Below are 18,235 nucleotides of genomic sequence, written 5' to 3'. Positions count from 1 at the left end.
GTACATAGATAATGCTATATACTTCAAATAATGATGTCATGGCACTGGTGTTTATTCTCAACAAATACATCCATATACCTACCAATAGGTTTTTCGCCTAATGTTTAAGTTCAGGCTGTCCTTCCCTGCACCTTTTCAAGTGGTGTCCTGATACCTGTACCGGAATAACATGATGTTCAATTTAAGTGTACAGTTATCCATAGATCATGGCTTTAGACATCTACCTATCCCCTACTCCTTCTAAATTAGAAAGGGGTTCAGTACATACCAGTTAGAGCCTGCAATATCTTGTGGCAGCCTGAATCTTGACAACGCTGTCTTCTTTTCTTTAAGCGCTGTCAGCCACACTGTAGGTTTTCTTGGGGGTGTTTTTACTTTTACTCCCAACCTGTGTATTAAAAGTCATATTGGAGGAGGTTTTATTTAGATCCTCGCATAGAAGAATCTTCTTATCGCATTCCCCAGATTTTGCCAAATTTGCTAATTACAAGTATGTCCTCTACTCTCATTGTCACTCATGCTGTTTTAAAGCAGTGCTGAGGTGTACTTTAATATTTCTTTATCAGAGGTAACTAACAGAAACCGTGCCCTGTTCGCTTTGCAGTGCTACAGCGTTAAAAGCGATTGTCACAAGCAGCCCCTCCCTAGAGCACTTGCTTAATGACCCTCCCTAGAGCACTTGCTTAATGCAAGCTGATAGACTAAGGTCTTCAGAAAAGGAGTACCACAACTTTCCCCCTTTCCTAGGATTTCAGTCTTGGAATCCTGCATAGGAGAAAATATTCTCTCCCTCACTCTACATACATTCGAGTGCCCAATGCTTACTCAAGTCTTCTATCCATCTAGTTTGCACCAAAGCGGTCCTTACCTTTAAAAATCGGCGAGCCTGCTAGTCACAACGTCCTGCTTCCACCGCAACTGGTGAATGCAGTCGTTTGTGCAGGCTTTAAATACCCCTAGGCATACTTAATTGGATGCCTATTACCTGCCAAATTGGTATTTAACATTCAATTAAGGTAGCCGTATATCGGCGCCATTTTAGTAGTTTTTTGCATCAATCCTTTAAGGACTACAGGTCCATGGGTTCAATCCCGGGTCCTCCTGTTTGCCGAATTTTAAGCTGGTGACTATTATTATTTCTGATTTATTTATAACACTGTCCCCTTTTCTTTTAATATTGTAAACTTCGGGTTTGAACCACGGGTTCAAACCCGTGGTTCTGTAGTTCGCAAATAAGACTTAAAAACTACCAAAATGGCGGCCGAAAACGATCGAAAATCGGTCTGAACAAACCGGTGTGCCCAGGAGGAAGTTTACAATATTAAAAGAAAAGGGGACAGTGTTATAAATAAATCAGAAATAATAATAGTCACCAGCTTAAAATTCGGCAAACAGGAGGACCCGGGATTGAACCCATGGACCTGTAGTCCTTAAAGGATTGATGCAAAAAACTACTAAAATGGCGCCGATATACGGCTACCTTAATTGAATGTTAAATACCAATTTGGCAGGTAATAGGCATCCAATTAAGTATGCCTAGGGGTATTTAAAGCCTGCACAAACGACTGCATTCACCAGTTGCGGTGGAAGCAGGACGTTGTGACTAGCAGGCTCGCCGATTTTTAAAGGTAAGGACCGCTTTGGTGCAAACTAGATGGATAGAAGACTTGAGTAAGCATTGGGCACTCGAATGTATGTAGAGTGAGGGAGAGAATATTTTCTCCTATGCAGGATTCCAAGACTGAAATCCTAGGAAAGGGGGAAAGTTGTGGTACTCCTTTTCTGAAGACCTTAGTCTATCAGCTTGCATTAAGCAAGTGCTCTAGGGAGGGTCATTAAGCAAGTGCTCTAGGGAGGGGCTGCTTGTGACAATCGCTTTTAACGCTGTAGCACTGCAAAGCGAACAGGGCACGGTTTCTGTTAGTTACCTCTGATAAAGAAATATTAAAGTACACCTCAGCACTGCTTTAAAACAGCATGAGTGACAATGAGAGTAGAGGACATACTTGTAATTAGCAAATTTGGCAAAATCTGGGGAATGCGATAAGAAGATTCTTCTATGCGAGGATCTAAATAAAACCTCCTCCAATATGACTTTTAATACACAGGTTGGGAGTAAAAGTAAAAACACCCCCAAGAAAACCTACAGTGTGGCTGACAGCGCTTAAAGAAAAGAAGACAGCGTTGTCAAGATTCAGGCTGCCACAAGATATTGCAGGCTCTAACTGGTATGTACTGAACCCCTTTCTAATTTAGAAGGAGTAGGGGATAGGTAGATGTCTAAAGCCATGATCTATGGATAACTGTACACTTAAATTGAACATCATGTTATTCCGGTACAGGTATCAGGACACCACTTGAAAAGGTGCAGGGAAGGACAGCCTGAACTTAAACATTAGGCGAAAAACCTATTGGTAGGTATATGGATGTATTTGTTGAGAATAAACACCAGTGCCATGACATCATTATTTGAAGTATATAGCATTATCTATGTACCTTACAGGCACAGCTAAACAATTGAATACAGGCGGTGCATATCGAAAGACGTACCTGCTTTAAGACACCATTGAACATGTGTCAACGTGACTTTTTAAAAGTAAGTGTTTTGCTTAACAGCATGAGAATAGGCTAATAGGCTCAAAAAGTATGGTGAAATAACTCCATGCTCTTTTTGTAGAATTCTATGACTCCACTGACTATGATGCAAGTGGTCTAAAATCACAAAAGTTGAGAGGTGATAAAGTCGTCCTGAACACCCACAGAAGGACTTCAACCCCTACACTTAAAGTAAGGGCAGACAATATGTATAAGTGACACTAACAGCATAGCCCAGAACTAGAATCAACTCTCCATAGGGAAATGGTATTAATTATATGCATTCTCTTTTTTAGAAAGAAGAACAAAACTTTGGTTTTAAATTCTCGTCCGTCCTGAGGAAGGTGCTACTATTGTAACCTATGCACCGAAACGCGTCGACAGTGGGACTTTTTAAAGCATATGAAATGTATTTGTGTAGTATTTAATTTGCAATTTTGAAAGTACATGATTTGAAGTGTGTGTGACTCTGAGATAGATACCGTAATACGGAATTGTTAGATAGCATATATAAGACTGTACCAGAGCACCCAATCAGAGTATATATTGAATGCAATTTTAAAATATGATTTTATTGAACATAAGTGTTTTCCTATGAAAATTAAATTTTGAGAGTAACAAAAAGTATATTCTAGTCTGGAGTAATAATATTTGTCCAGTGTCACAGTCAAAAATCAAAGGTTATTGATCTAAATGTGTAGGCCTCATGGTCACCAACTAAAAGAGTAATACACAGAAAGGAATCTTTTTTTGATAAATATCTGACACCCAGTCCTTTCTGGTCCCTGGGAAACTCTCTTTTTTGAGGGGGAGATTTGAACCTCAGCAAGTAGCCATGCTCTACAATATTCAACACCCATCTGTCGTTTGTAATGGCTTTCCACTCTGTCAGGTGAACGGTGATACTTCCTCCCACCGGAGTGGCGAACGAGAGCGGAGGAAGTAAGATTTCACTGTTTCACAGGCTGTTTGGTAGAGGACTGTTGTTGTTTCGCATTTCCTCTTCCTCTGCCCCGACCCCTTTGCTGAAACTGGGACCTCTGTTGATTCTGGGAGGACCTTTGGGGCGTTTGAACGCGCTGGTGAAAGGCACGTTTGTCGCCCTGGCGAAAACGCTTTCGGAATTCTTTGCGTTTTTCCAGCCCCACAGCCTTCACGGTGTCCAACTCTGCCTTCATCTTGCTCATTTGGTAATCCGCATGAGCACCAAATAATGATGATCCGTTAAAGGGCAGATTGAGAATTCTCTTTTGTGCGTCAGGCTTGAGGCCCGTTAGTCTCAGCCAGGCCGAACGCCGAGAGCAGACGCCCTGCGAGTAGCCATGCGCGGCAAGGTCCGAGGCATCAGCCGCTGCGCTGATGATTTGATTGGCCACCAGTCCGCCTTCTTGTAGGATCTCTGTGAAGTCCCGCCTGTCTTCTCTAGGCAGCTTCTCCGTGAATCTGGCGAGGGAATCCCACAGGGAACGATCATACCGCCCCAGCAGAGCTGAAGCGCTAGCCACCTTCATGTGCGAGGCAGAGGTGTTGCACATTTTCCTGCCGTAGGAATCCATCAGCTTGCTGTCCTTCTCAGGGGGGACAGAAGACGACACTGAGGTCGAGTGGGACTTCATAGCTGCTGCCACGATCACCGAGTCCGCTGGCGGGTCAGCCCTCAAGAACAAAGGATCCTCGGCTGGAGCCTTATACTTCTTCGCTATTCATGACGGAACCGAGCCCGCCGGAGCCGGAGTGAGGAACGTGGCCATAGCTGGGTCCAACAATCCTGGCACCAAAGGGAGCAGAGGTCTGGAGCCGACCGATGATGCAAAGTGTCAAAGATCACTGAAGTGGGTGCCTGAGGGATGTGCAGCGCGATGTTCAATTTCTGCGCCCCTCTACCCAGGACGTCTGTGAAGGTAGCGATGTCGTCCACCGGGGACACTCGCGATGGAGGTGTAGAGGAAAAAGTAAGAGAGTAGTCCCGGACTGAGGACCTTGTGGATGAAGTCCCAGTGGGCGACCTGGTGCGTCTCCTCTTGTGAGAGCGTTCGCTATGGTGAGCCCTAGACCTTGAGCTGCGCTTTGACGGAGATCTTGGACGTCTGTGCGCGGAGCGGCGGTCCCTGGAACGAGACCGACGGGGAGTAGGTGGCCTTGGATCCCTTGGGGGAGACTTACTCCTGCGCGGTGGAGAATACCTGCGGGAGTAGTCCGATCCAGGACTTCGACATGTGCCAGCGCCTACATCCCGCAACCAGCGAGGTGACAGTCCGAACCTCTCTGGAGACTTGAGTGAGCCGGAGATATTTGCACGATGTGCAGTCCCGGAGATGATGACTGCTCTCCTGGAGATCGAGACCTCTCCGCGGGAGCTCCAGCTGTACCCTTCGACGTCGAATTCCTCGACGTCGACGACGTCTGCGTCACCATCGGCAAGCGTGGGGTATGGCGTTCTGGCCTCGACGGCGGTCTCGACGCCGATCGCGGAGACCTCGACGTCGATATCCTCTTCTCCGGCACCCGACGTCGACTGGATGACCTTTCTCGACGTCGACTCCTCGACGTCGACTCTTCGACGTCGTCCTCTCACGCCGTCGACTGGGCGACGTCGACCTCTCACGACGTCGAGTGGGCGACTTCGACCTCTCATGGCGCCGAATTGTGGATCTCGACGTCGACCTTCCTCTCGACGTCGACCTTCTATGTCGCCGAGTGGGGGTATCCCTCGACGGCGACCTGCCCACTCGCGGCGGAACGTACGTCGCCGCATCTCTCGACGCCGACCCCCTCGAGGGTGGCGGAGAGTGTCTCGACGTCGACGGAAGCCTCAACGTCGACGGAGACAGTCCAGACCTCCCCAGACTAGCAGCCTTCGAGCCCGAAGGGCTGCGCCTCGACGCCGACTTACTTTTGCGCGGCCGAGATCGATGGGGAGATGAATCCCTTGACGCCGAAGTTGTCTTCTGCCTTTTCGGCGGCCTCTTCGACGTCGACGACGAATCCCTAGGACTCTTGGTCTTTCTGGAGCCAGGAGAGCTGGTGTGTCGCCGTTTTTGCAATTGTGTAGCTGAAGAAGGTGGTCTTGATGAAGAAGGATCGCCTTCACGACGGCTTCTGCTCTTCTCCAGCTGTGCCTGTAGTCTAATGCGCTCTCTATCCCTCAGAGTGCGCTTGGAGAACTTCTGGCAGTGAGGACACCGGTCAGGATCGTGTTTAGATGGTAAACACGCAATATACACCGAGTGTGCATCTGCCAGTGCCATCTTGTTGCCACAAGAAGGGCATTTTAGAAATAAAGGAGGCATTCTGACTGGAAAAAATTCGAGATTTTACTGGAAACCAGCATAATCAGCCCCCAGAAGCCAGAAAACGTCGAAAAATGCTTGAAAAAGCTGTAATTTCCAAAATTTCAGTCAAAAACTGAAGAGCTCAAGCTCCAGGATCCTCACAGAAGGAGCCGGAAAAAAGAACTGGCCCAACTGCCACCTGTAATGCATCATGGGAGCAGGGGGTCTCATGCAGGTCTCAAAGGCACGGTCCCCCTACTCTAATGCCTTAAAGGCAAGGTGTCAGTTTTCTTTGTTTCTTGATACTCTGCTGCAGCCTACTGGCGAATGCTTACAATTACAAGTTGCTTTATGACAATAAAGCAGTGTTGTGTTATAATTTGCCTGATGCTTCCTTTTTTCCTTACGGGTTAGGGGGCACTACTATGCAAACATATGTAATTTACAGCATTGCCATGTTTTGAACATTTTTAGGCTGCATGTATATGTTTTCACATATGTATATATATATATGTATATATATGTATTTTCTATATGCTCCGGGATCCCGCACATGGGCGGGGATTATTCATAGATTATGACTATTGATGAGTATCCCCTGGATGAGAACCTCACAAACCCCGGAGGACCTGCCTGCCTTCACTTCAAGGACACTATCCCCGAGAACACCGGACGTGTTTAAACTGCAGCTTCTGGTGCCAGCCAGGAACCGCGAATCCAGCACACTCTGCACCCGCCGACCCCGGCCCGAGCTTGAGTGAACCAACACCACGGTGATCCTGACCTGAGATCCGGTGACCCCTGACCTGCCTCAAGCCTCCAGATGACGCCTGCAGCCTCAAACTAGAAAACCCCCCTACTGCGACCAGAGCAGGTAAGAAAATCCTACGCGAAAAGGCACCCCTGCACCCGACGCCCCACGGCCTTGTGTGCCCAAACCAGCGGAGCCTAGCCAACCCACAACATCCAAACTTACCCCTCGAAGTGGTGGTCGTACCCAAAAGGTCTTCATCCCTTCAAACCGGAGGATCTCCATAGAAAACCACAGGGCAACCGATATCGAAACAGCACTCTGCAACCGGCCGCACGAGTGACGCTGAGGGTGCACATTTGGTGCCTACTTGTTTTCCCCTATGCCCTGACCTAAACCCTAGGAGCTTTGCTCCCACAGCAGTGTGGCCTGCTAGCCAGCAGCCACCAACCGGAGACCCCCTACCCTCCATAAGATAACATTGGGCCTCAACACTCTGCACCCGGCCGCCCTAGTGCCGCTGAGGGTGCAACAACAGTGCATCACTGACCCTGGGGGGACCCCGGAGTCTAACCCCAGAACCTTAACTTCCACAGTCATTTACTTGCCTGCAAACCGATAACCTGTTTTTCTTCCATAGAATAACATTTACAATTTTCTTTAAAAAAAATTGACTATGTGTGGAGCTTTGAAAACTTCTTTAAAAATCGTAACCATAACCTAAACGCATTTTCTCAACTGTTTTCAGGAAATGTCTCAGTGCTCAATCTAGGCATCCAGCACTAAGTTAGAAAAAGTATTGTAAAATGTACTTACTTGTGGGAGGGCGGAGCTTGCCGGAGATGGCCGCCTGAGCGGGGAGCTCCGCATTTCAATAAACTACCCTGCTAGAATCCTGAATCTGCCCGGAGACACATCCCCGCAAACCACATGACCGTACGTCTGAGTGGAACCTCTTGACCTTCCTGGTAGGTCCGCCTGCACCCCCGCTTTATGACAGCTACCACTCCCCCTCATAGGGTACGGTAAGTCCCAAGATATGGCCCTTTTTGGGAGAACTTCCGCAGCAGAGGAAAAAACAAAAGAGCCACGGGGAAAAAAACACCCCCCGCTGAAGGCTTGACAAGCAGCCCAAGCAAAGCAGAAGGCCCAATCTCAGGGCCAAGCCTGCGCAACAACTCCAGCAGAACCACACACAATTAACACAAGAGCCGTCCAGCAGCCAACAATGCCAAAGTCCCAAGGAAGGACGTAAACGGCCAGAAAACACACTGCACAGCCTGAACAGCCAGCGTAAGAAGGCCCAGAATCAACTCAACTCAGAAGTCACTGAGGAGGGGACGGAGGAGGAGGATAAGGCGGAGGAGGAGGACGGAGCCCTGCCAAGAGCCTTTGGATGGCGGTGTCGGCCAGGGCATGAACAACAGGCTGCCATCAAACCGAAGGTCGATGAAATGCTCCCGAATATTATCGGGGAATACTCCGTCCCGAAGCCAAGCATGGCAACGGAGAGCGACTGAGGAAGCCATGGCCCGGTCCAGCACCTCCGAGATGTCCAGAGCGGAGAATAAACGCCGCAAGCTCCCGGCCATTTAATGCATGATGCCGTAAGTCCACCAGGCCAGACTCCTGGGACGCTGCAGATCCCAGAGACTCAGCCGAGTGCCACAAACAGGAGGAGGGCCTAGCCAGCACACACAAGGTGTTAAGGACCCGCAGGGCCGCGCTGGTCAAGGCGAACATGTTGCGTCCCCAAGAGTCCAGCTAACGGGCCTCTCGGGACGGCGGAGTCAACAGTGGCAGCAGGGAGGGAACAGCAGTCCGCAAAAGGGGGCTGGCGGCTGAGGGGTGAAGGGAAAGACACGCCAGTCACGCGGCGCCGGGAGGTGCCGGTGCAGAAGATTCTGAGGCACCGGGTCCCCTGAGGCAGGACGCTTCCAAGCACCCGTCAGGGAAGAAAGGAGCGAACCTTCAAAGGGAAGTAAGATTTCCCTCCCACCAGAGCCCTGGTGGAGGACGTCCAACAGATGGTCCGCTGGAAAGTGAGCCACCGGATCACCCATGCGCAGGATGCCCACAGCCGTGGACACCGTGTGAGCGAAGGCCGCACCCACCTCCGTAGGGCCCGCGGTGGAGAAATCAGCTCCTCCGTGGGCGACGGCTGCAAACTAAGGCGGCCGTCCCTGAGGCCAAGCGGGGAGGGCAAGGGCCAGACCTGCCGCTCTTCCGAGGAACACCTCTGCCCCAGGAAGGGCGGGGAGCCACCCTTTGACGCCGGTGAAAAAGACACCACACTGCGACCAGTCTCCAGGGAGGACGACACCAATATGCATGCCTCCGGAGAAGGAGCGTCCGAAGACGAATCCGCAGTACGACCCCTGCGCGGAGCCGTGGAATCCGCTGCCAGAGGTAGGACGTCGTCACCAGACGGTGTCGCCTGACAAGGGACCTCCAAGTCACCCCGCACCGGCGACCAGAGTGGAGACCGGAGCAGAGCTGGAGCAGCACCGGCCCCGGGGCGGCGCCGGAGTGATGCCGACCTGACCCCCGCCGAGGCTGCCACCTGCGCGGGGAACGAGACGGGCCTGGGAAGTGGCACGAAGCCCTCCGCCAGGCGCAGCCCAGAATGAGGCAAAGATCGCTCAGCAACCCATGCGGCGGTGCCAGGGACGATCCAACCTCCGACTTGCCCTCCGACGAGGCAGCCACCTGTGGGGAAGGACGAGAGGGGCCCAGAGAGGGACGAGGGGTCTTGCCTCAATCCGGAGCGGGACGAGGAGGGTCCACCGAACCCTGTGGCGCCGCATGGTCCAGCTGCTGCCGGTGTCTTAGCGGTGTCACCTCGGCTCTTAGACAGGACCACCCTGTCAAAGGACCGAGAGGGGCTCGGGGATGCGACCCAAGCCCCGGGCGACCTCCCGCGACACCACAGGGACTCCTGCGGGAGTTTGCGGTGAGGCAGAGACGCCGTGGTCTGAAGGAGGTGCCCCAGAGGAGTCGCACCCCAACAGTACCACATCCTCCAAGCCTGGATCCGAACCAGTCGGCGCTGCTGATGGCCCTGCGCAGAGCGAGGGATCTGCTGATGCCCCAGGAGGGGAAGGAGGAAGAGACGCCAGCGAGGCCTGCAAAGCCGCCGCATATGTCTCCATTTGGACTCTCGACGCCCCAACACTGGAAAACGGTGGATAGGATGACACGCGGGGCCGCATCACCCGCGGAGAGTCCACACCCCCGGGAGGCCGGAAACCAGCCCCCGGGGACAAGCTGTGACACTTAACCACCGGGGAGCGACGCTCACGTGACATCGGAGAAAGGCGAGGACGACGACCACGGCAGAGTCTGAAGCCGTCCGTCGAAGCAGACCGAGGGGAGGACGTCTACCTGGAGAGACGCGCTGAGAGAAGTTTCATCCGGCGCTCCCGCTGCGACTTTGGCTTCATCTGTTGGCACCGCATACAGTCTGTGGTGCCGTGATCCTCCCCCAAACACCACATACAAATCAGGTGAGGGTCCGTCGCCGACATAAGATGCCCACAAGACGTGCAAGTCTTAAAGCCCGAAGGCATTCGCACACTGTTCCACTAAAAAATGGAAGAAAATCGGGGCCTAACAGGCCTGTAGCAAGGATCGGATACGCGTTGCACGCGGAAAAGGAAACAACTGATGTGGGTGCGACAGGGCGGGTCTTATGTGACCTCGCTGACGTCACGTACGCAGACGACGCCTGGGCGGAGTCACGTGATGTCGCCCGCCCCCAGGGCGCAGGGATGCTGTGGCAAAAAAAGTTTCCGGATCCAGTCTCACGCCTGGGGATAATTCTACGTGAAGGAATCTGCGGCTAGTAGTCTCTATCAGATACAGATGGTAGATACTTAATCACTAGTGCTGTGGGAAGGGTATGGACTTACTAGTTGTTAATATATATGGCCCAAATTATCGATAACCCAACATTTTTTACAATGCTAGCGGACACGGTGGGCAGCTATGGCGAGAGCCACCAACTGTGCGGGGGCGACTTCAATTTAGTACGGAGTACAGCATTGGACAGGTCAGGGGGGGTCGCAGAGGAATATTACTGCTGCAGCCAGAGAGATTGAAGGCGTGCTGATTAGATTTGGTTTGGCTGACGTATGGCGTTTGAAATTCCCGCACTCTGGTGGCTATACACACTATTCTGCTTACCATAACTTAAATACCCGAATCGACTATTGGTTCGCAGCTAGGTCACTTTGTGACAGGGTCCGATCATGTCGGGTACTTCCACGAACACATTCCAACCATTCACCGATTCGATTGGTATTGAACGCGCCTAGCAGACGCATACCCCCATTCATGTGGCGGTTTCCTCCATATTCCCTACTAGATGCAGTTTTTAAGAAGGGCCTAGCTGTGGCTATTGAGACTTTTTTTTAAAAGAATGTGGGTTCTGTAGATGATTACCAAGTTGTCTGGGAGGCATTCAAAGTTTATATCACGGAGATCATTATCTCAAAACACTCAGGGGTCATCCACTCCATACGTAAACGTCTTACTGACTTGGAGAGGAAAATTAAGATTCTTGAGCGACGGTTGCTGACGGACGTAGATAGCCCAGATAGGGGTTACTAGGCGAATATAACTCAGCGGCTGACGATGAGATCAAGCACCTTGGTAAATATGCCACTGCCAGGGCGTATGGCGAGAGCGAGCGACCTGGGTCCGTTTTAGCTTAACTACTCAGGAAACGTAGAGAAACACTGAATACAGTGTGGGTTAGGTCCACTGAGGGCGAGCTTTTAACTGAAGTCACTGATGTGGCTGATAGATTCCAGCAATATTATTCTGAGCTATATGCCTCTAGGAACACTGCGACAGATGAGGAGATCATTGATTATCTGTCATACATAAGACTCCCATGGCTCACTAACACACATAGGGAATTTCTTATGAGGCCCCTAGAGAAGGATGAAATCCTTCTCGCTTTAACTAGCATGAGGACGGGTAGCGCTCCGGGATCAGATGGTCTCACGGTCGCATTCTACAGGGGCTTTCATAGATTTATTGCTCCCGCAGCTGGCCACGCTCTTTGATGATATGTGCATTACGGGGGACATGCCCCCGTCCATGTCCGAGGCAGCGATAGTGGCACTCCTCAAGCCCGGAAAATCCTAGGAGGACTGTGCATCGTATCTTCCTTTGTCTCTGCTTAATGTGGACACGAAGATATTTGCAAGGATCCTCGCAAACAGGCTGGTCCCAATTTTAGCGGCACCGGAACAAGCGGGGTTTGTTCCTGGCAGAAATTTAACTTACAATCTGCGCACGGTATTCGGAGCCTTGCAACATGTCAAGCCGGATACGCCCGCTGTGGCGGTCTTCTTAGATATAGAGAAGGCATTTGACTCTGTAGAGTGGCCGTTCATAAAGTACGTTTTAACTAGGATGGGTGTGAGCCCAGTCTTTTTACAATTGGTTGGTACACTTTACAGCAAACCCACTGCCCGCATAAAAATAGGCAATATTGTGACAGACTCCATTTGCATAACCCGAGGGACGAGGCAGGGCTGCCCATTATCCTCATTGCTTTATGCTTTAGTGGCAGAACCCTTGGCCTGCGAATTGAGGGAATACCATCAAAATCGAGGTATAAGTTTTCCACACTACAAAATTATAGTATCCACGTATGCTGATGATACACTCCTATACATAAGACACCCGGAATCTAATCTATCGGCTGTTCTTCGGGAGGTGGTGCAATTTGGTGGGCTTTCGGGATTGCACGTCAATTGGCCTAAGTCTATTATCTTTCCTCTCACACCGAATACCCCTCGTTTTGAGTTTGACTACCCTCTGCAATGGACGACAGACGCGGTCAGATATTTGGGAATTAAAATACACACTGACTCTGACACGGTATTTAAAGAAAATTATGGGAAGACCTTTAGTAAGCTGGAAGACGATGTTGAGAAGTGGATAAAGCTACCGCTAGGCCTTCTTGGTAGAATATCCATCATGAAAATGGTGGTGCTGCGGCGACTTCTGTTTTTTATTTATTAATATTCCCATGGTGCTGCCCCAAGCTTTTTTTGACCGTCTCATCTCATTGATGATCCGACTGGCGTGGGCAGGTAAGCAGCCGCGTGTGAAGTGAAAGATTTTAGTACTTCCCTATTCCATGGGAGGGCTCGGCGGGCCGGATTTTGATTTATATTATAGGGCTGCACAGTGTTCCCATGCATACTATTGGATGCATGGCTCCACGGATATACCACACCTTCGCATAGAGTCGGAAGTGGCTGCCCCGCTCCCACTCCCTGCTCTGTTGTATCAGGCTGTAGATTGTAGGACTTGTATACTAGATTCTGTGAATGCCACAATGCATGCCTGGCACCATTTATAGCAATTACAGGCTGGCGCTAGCCTATATGTCCCATCAGCATAATTAGACTGGTGTATATGGTTGCCCCCCTGCAAAGAGAAAGGGGTCACACTAGCTACACAGGCATTGGGTATACGTGAGGTGGGGGAGTTGTTTGATGGTGGAGTTGCTAAAAAGTGGGAAGACTTCAATACTGATAAACCGGAACTTACCATATTGACGAGATTCCAATTTCACAGAACACGACATCCATTGAAAGAGCTATTAGGGGGCCGACTACCTAGAACCACCTGAGCTAGTAGCCTTGACGCTCACCATACGGGCGAAATCCCCGAAGCGCATAGTAGCGTCCATTTACAACTCATCCATGTCATATAGAGCTAACCATTACACCAAAGCACGCTTAGAATGGCAAAGGGACTTGAACATAGAAATAGAAGACAGTATGTGGTCCTATTGCTGCTCCAGCACAAAGCGGATCTCACTTAATGGCCGACACGCCTGGTACACTTTAAATACTACACACCGGAGAGGCTACACAGGTACGGTTTACGTGAGAGTGCGACTTGTGATCGATGTAAGGCAGGGTTGGCGGACTTCCTCCATCTGGCTTGGACGTGTCAAGGAATTGGAGCCTTCTGGGGCTTGGTCTTCAAGGAAGTGGGACTGATAAAGAAGCTGTCTCTTGATCCGGACCCGGCGCTGGCACTGTTGGGCTTCTCCAAGCTAATTTCAAAGGGGGTTTGTAGGCTGATAGACATGGGAAGGCTGATGGCTACGCGTAGGGTTGCTATTAACTGGTTTCGCGGCCCTCTCCCTACGCTCGCACAATGGAAGAACGACATGACATTCTGTTCCACGCAGACAGAGATTTTTAGCCAGCTTCTCCCCCCACGTAACAGACCCAAAAACATCTGGGAATTGTACAATACTTACCGGTACACATCTGCTAGTGGCATTAATTGTTTATCCTCACAAGCATGAAGGTAGAGTGTGTGCGACGGAGGGACTCCCTCACTTATCTCTTTGCAAAGGCTGCTCTTGACTTTCTGTGGGTGCTCATCACAATGAGCTGGGTCATTGTCGATCCACCTAAGATGATTAAGCCAGCTAGTGGGACCTATATGTTTGACGTTGTTCATTGGTCTTTTGTAACTTCAATGATTGATGCTGATGGTCATATGCGGAGTACGATAATAATGTATAATGTGGTGCTGAAATGCGGAGTCTCGTTGTTGCAAGTTTTCTGTAACTCAAAAATAAATTAATAACAAAAAAAAAGTTACTTACTTGCAATTATTGAAAAAGCCCATTCATTTGAATGTACTATACCTGCTAAGTGTTGCAAACTGCTTCCTTAACTGTAAACCAAAACCAGTATAATTTCTACAGCAATTTTGAACTGTGCTCACACAAGTAATTTATTTCTGCAAAGTATTTTTATGCTTACCTGTACCAGGCTTGCTTGATTCTAGAAATAAAACAGTATATCTTTTATACAAAAACAATTGGCCTAGAGTTCAATTCTTGAGTGTGTGAATTCATTTGCTGACTGAGTGTGTACATCAAATGCTTAACACTGTCCTCTGATAGTGCCTTAATGCTCGACCAAGCTACCACTTTAGAGAGTGAAGTTCTATCTAACTTTAACCTCTGCCTACCTCTGGGGACTCTTGGACTCTATACACACTGTACCTCACTTTGGTGCAGTATATATAGAGACAGTTTCTCACACATACAGCTCCATCATTGCTTCTGGGACTGAATTAAGTCAACTTGGAGCCGCACAGCGCCACCTACCAGCATGTGGGAGCATTGATGTTTAGGATCTTACGGATACAGTATGGTGCCTATAGATATTCTAAAGGTGAGGAATCTATGGTTAGAGGTATCCATTAGAAAAATATAACTCATGGAGGGGGAAGGGAAGAGAATACATTTTGGAAATTTCCGAACTGAGTCCTCAGCTCAGTTGTGCAACTGGAAAGCAAACTTGAAAGGCTGGAAAACGTCCATCAGGGTCTAAATGTAGGATTTACTGGGGATCAATATTGCAATCGATTCCAAGACTGGAGTTACTCATGAAGCTACTTTGTATATTTCAGGGTCTTTGGAACTAGCCCTGCTGCTAATCGCTGTGGGTTATAGTGCTATTGTCTATGGAGGATTTTGCTCATGAAAAAAAGTGAATTTCATACATCTCATCCCTTTTCCCAAAGCTGCTGCATGGAACAGACACAAATCAATATAACTGTTGTTTTGTGCTACAGAAGTAAGCAGGGTTATAAGGGAAGGAATAGGCTACTTACCAGTATGCATCTGTTCTTGGCATGTAGAGCTGCAGATCTATACACTGTGCATAGATCGCCATCTGGTGTTGGGCCCAGATGTTTGCAGTTTGTTTTTCTTCTTGGACAATGTTTGGAAGTCACGAGTTCGGTGACTCCTCCTTCGGTCCGTACTGCGCATGGGCTTCGGCTCCATCCTCAGATTGTTTTTCGCCAGCAGGGAAAATATGGAGCGTAGTGATAATAGTAAAGAAACCCATGTGTGTTGTATCTAACTAAGATAGACTGGAACGGATACAGGTAGCCGGGGAGGCGGGTGGGCGTATATAGATCTGCAGCTCTACATGCCAAGAACAGATGCATACTGGTAAGTAGCATATTCCGTTCGAGGCATATGAGCTGCAGATTATACACTGTGCATAGATTATATAGCAGTACCCAACCCTAGCGGCGACCACCGGTATCCGTTGCAGTGGTTTGAAACAATGTCTTTAGTACAGCCTGGCCCACACTAGCTTGTTGTTTGGCATGCACATCTACACAGTAATGTTTTGTGAAGGTGTGCGGTGTTGACCATGTGGCTGCTTTTCAGATATCATCTAAGGGTATGTTCCCTAGAAACGCCATAGAAGCCCCTATCTTTCTAGTAGAGTGGGCTTTAGGTGGAACAGATAATGTTCTTTTTGCTTTATGATAGCAAATTTGTATGCACTTTACAATCCACCTAGCTATCCCTGATTTTGAGATGGGGTTGCCTTTATGCGGTGGAGAGAACGAGACAAACAGCTGTTTAGTCTTTCTAAAAGATTGCGTTCTTTGTATATAGTAAAGTAAAGCCCTTTTAACATCAAGTGTATGTAGAGCCCTTTCCGAAACAGATTGAGGTTGCGAGAAAAAAAACGGTAATTCCACCGATTGAGATGGAAGGGGGAAATGACATTGGGCAGAAATTTTGGATTTGTGCGAAGTATCACCTTATTGTGATGCATCTGTAGAAAAGGTTCTTGTGTAGTGAACGCTTGTATTTCACTAACCCTTCTAAGGGAAGTGATAGCTACGAGGAAAGCGGTTTTTCAAGTAAGGAACTGTAGCTCACATTTATGCATTGGTTCGAAAGGCGGTCCCATGAGCCTGGTAAGAACTACGTTTAGCTTCCACAAGGGTGAAGGTGGTGCTCTGGGTGGGATTACTCTTTTAAGGCCTTCCATGAAAGCTTTAATAGCAGGCACTCTGAAAAGTGATAAATGCTGTCTGTTTTGCAGGTAAGCAGCAATCGCTGCTAGGTGTAAACGGATGGATGAGTATGCCAGGTTACACCTTTGTAGATGGAGCAGGTAGCATATGATGTGCTGTATGGATACATCTAAAGGGTTGATTGTATTGTTACGGCAGTAAACAACAAATCTTTTCCACTTTGCGGCATAGCATGCTCGAGTGGTAGGACGTCTGGCTTCCCTGATAATGTTCATGCAATCAGGGGGAAGGTTAAGGTATCCAAATTCTAAGATTTCAGGAGCCAGATCGCCAGGTTGAGCTGAGCTGGGTCCGGGTGCCTGATTTCTCCATGGTTCTGGGTTAGGAGGCATGGGGACAGGTGTAGTTTTTGGTGTGGTACCACTGAGAACTGTAGTAGTGTGGTGTACCACGGCTGCCTGGCCCAAGTTGGAGCTACCAGAATGAGTGTGAGGAAGTGCTGTTGTAGCTTCCTTACCACTAATGGAATTAGCGGGAGAGGTGGAAAGGCGTATGCAAATTTGCCTGACCAGTTCATCCATATCGCATTGCCTTTGGACAATGGGTGTGGGTATCTGGCGGCGAAGCTTGGGCATTTTTTGTTTTCGTGGGTGGCGAAGAGGTCTATTTGAGGATGCCCCCACTTGTGAAAGAATGGGTGAAGAACTTGTGGATGCAGTTCCCATTCGTGCATTTGCTGCGCTTGTCTGCTGAGCAGATCTGCCATGGTGTTTTGTATCCCTGGGACGTGTTGTGCCAGGAGAAAGACTTTTTGTGGGATTGCCCATCTCCATATGCTCTGTGCTAACCGAGAGAGCTGTGGAGAGTGTGTCCCCCCCCTGTTTTTTAATGTAGTACATTGCAGTCATATTGTCTGTGCGAATGAGGACTGCTTTGGCTGAGATTTGTTTCTGAAATGATTTCAGGGCTAGAAAGATCGCCAATAACTCCAGATGGTTTATGTGGAATAACTTTTGTTGTGACGTCCATATACCTGGCACTGTGAGGTGCAATAGATGCGCTCCCCAGCTGGAGAGCGATGCGTCCGTTGTTAGAATTACCTGAGGAACCGGGTCCAGGAACGGTCGCCCTTTGGAAAGGTTTGTGGAGTTCCACCACTGCAGAGAGCAATGGGTGCGACCGTCCACCAACACCAGATCCGTCAGTTGCCCCTAGGCCTGGTTCCACTGGCGTGCTAGGCACTCTTGGAGTGGACGCATGCGGAGTCTTGCATGAGGCACTATGAAGATGCAAGATGCCATCATCCCTATTAGCTTCATAAACACTCTTGCTGGGAGAGAGTGCTGAAGAATGAATCTTTGGCGCAAGGCTTGTATGCTTGCGATTCTGGCTGAATTGGGATAGGCTATAGCTTTTGAGGTGTCTATAGTGGCACCGAGGTATTGCTTTGTGTGAGACGGTATCAGCTGGGACATTTGGTGGTTCACCGTGAAACCTAGCTGGTGGAGTAGTTGGATGGTAGTGTTTGTACGTTGCACACATTGGTTGTAGGACGTGGCTTTTATTAGCCAGTCGTCCAATTAAGGAAAGACGTGAATGTGTTGTCTTCTGAGGTGTGCCGCCACTACTGCTAGGCATTTGGTAAACACTCTTGGTGCGGTTGTGACCCCGAAGGGGAGAACCTTGAACTGATAATGTTGGCCGTCCACTACAAATCTGAGGTACTTTCTGTGAGAAGGGTGTATTGGAATATGAAAGTATGCGTCTTTCAGGT

The 18,235-nt window shown here is 49.1% G+C and overlaps 1 protein-coding gene and 1 long non-coding RNA gene across 3 annotated transcripts in view; one reads left to right on the top strand and one right to left on the bottom strand.

Annotated features, from left to right (window-relative positions):
• VIRMA (vir like m6A methyltransferase associated) overlaps nt 1-18,235 on the bottom strand; it is a 753,509-nt gene that overhangs the window by 215,398 nt on the left and 519,876 nt on the right. The window lies entirely within an intron of this gene.
• LOC146831033 (uncharacterized) lies at nt 2,388-3,127 on the top strand. The gene is made up of 3 exons (XR_014961221.1): nt 2,388-2,596; nt 2,678-2,787; nt 2,892-3,127. It is a non-coding gene; the product is annotated as an uncharacterized LOC146831033 (long non-coding RNA).

The sequence above is a fragment of the Triturus cristatus genome, chromosome 5_1 (genome assembly GCF_964204655.1).
Source record: "Triturus cristatus chromosome 5_1, aTriCri1.1, whole genome shotgun sequence".
NCBI classification, from domain to species: Eukaryota; Metazoa; Chordata; class Amphibia; order Caudata; family Salamandridae; genus Triturus; species Triturus cristatus.
This window is presented reverse-complemented; position numbering and strand designations above follow the sequence as displayed.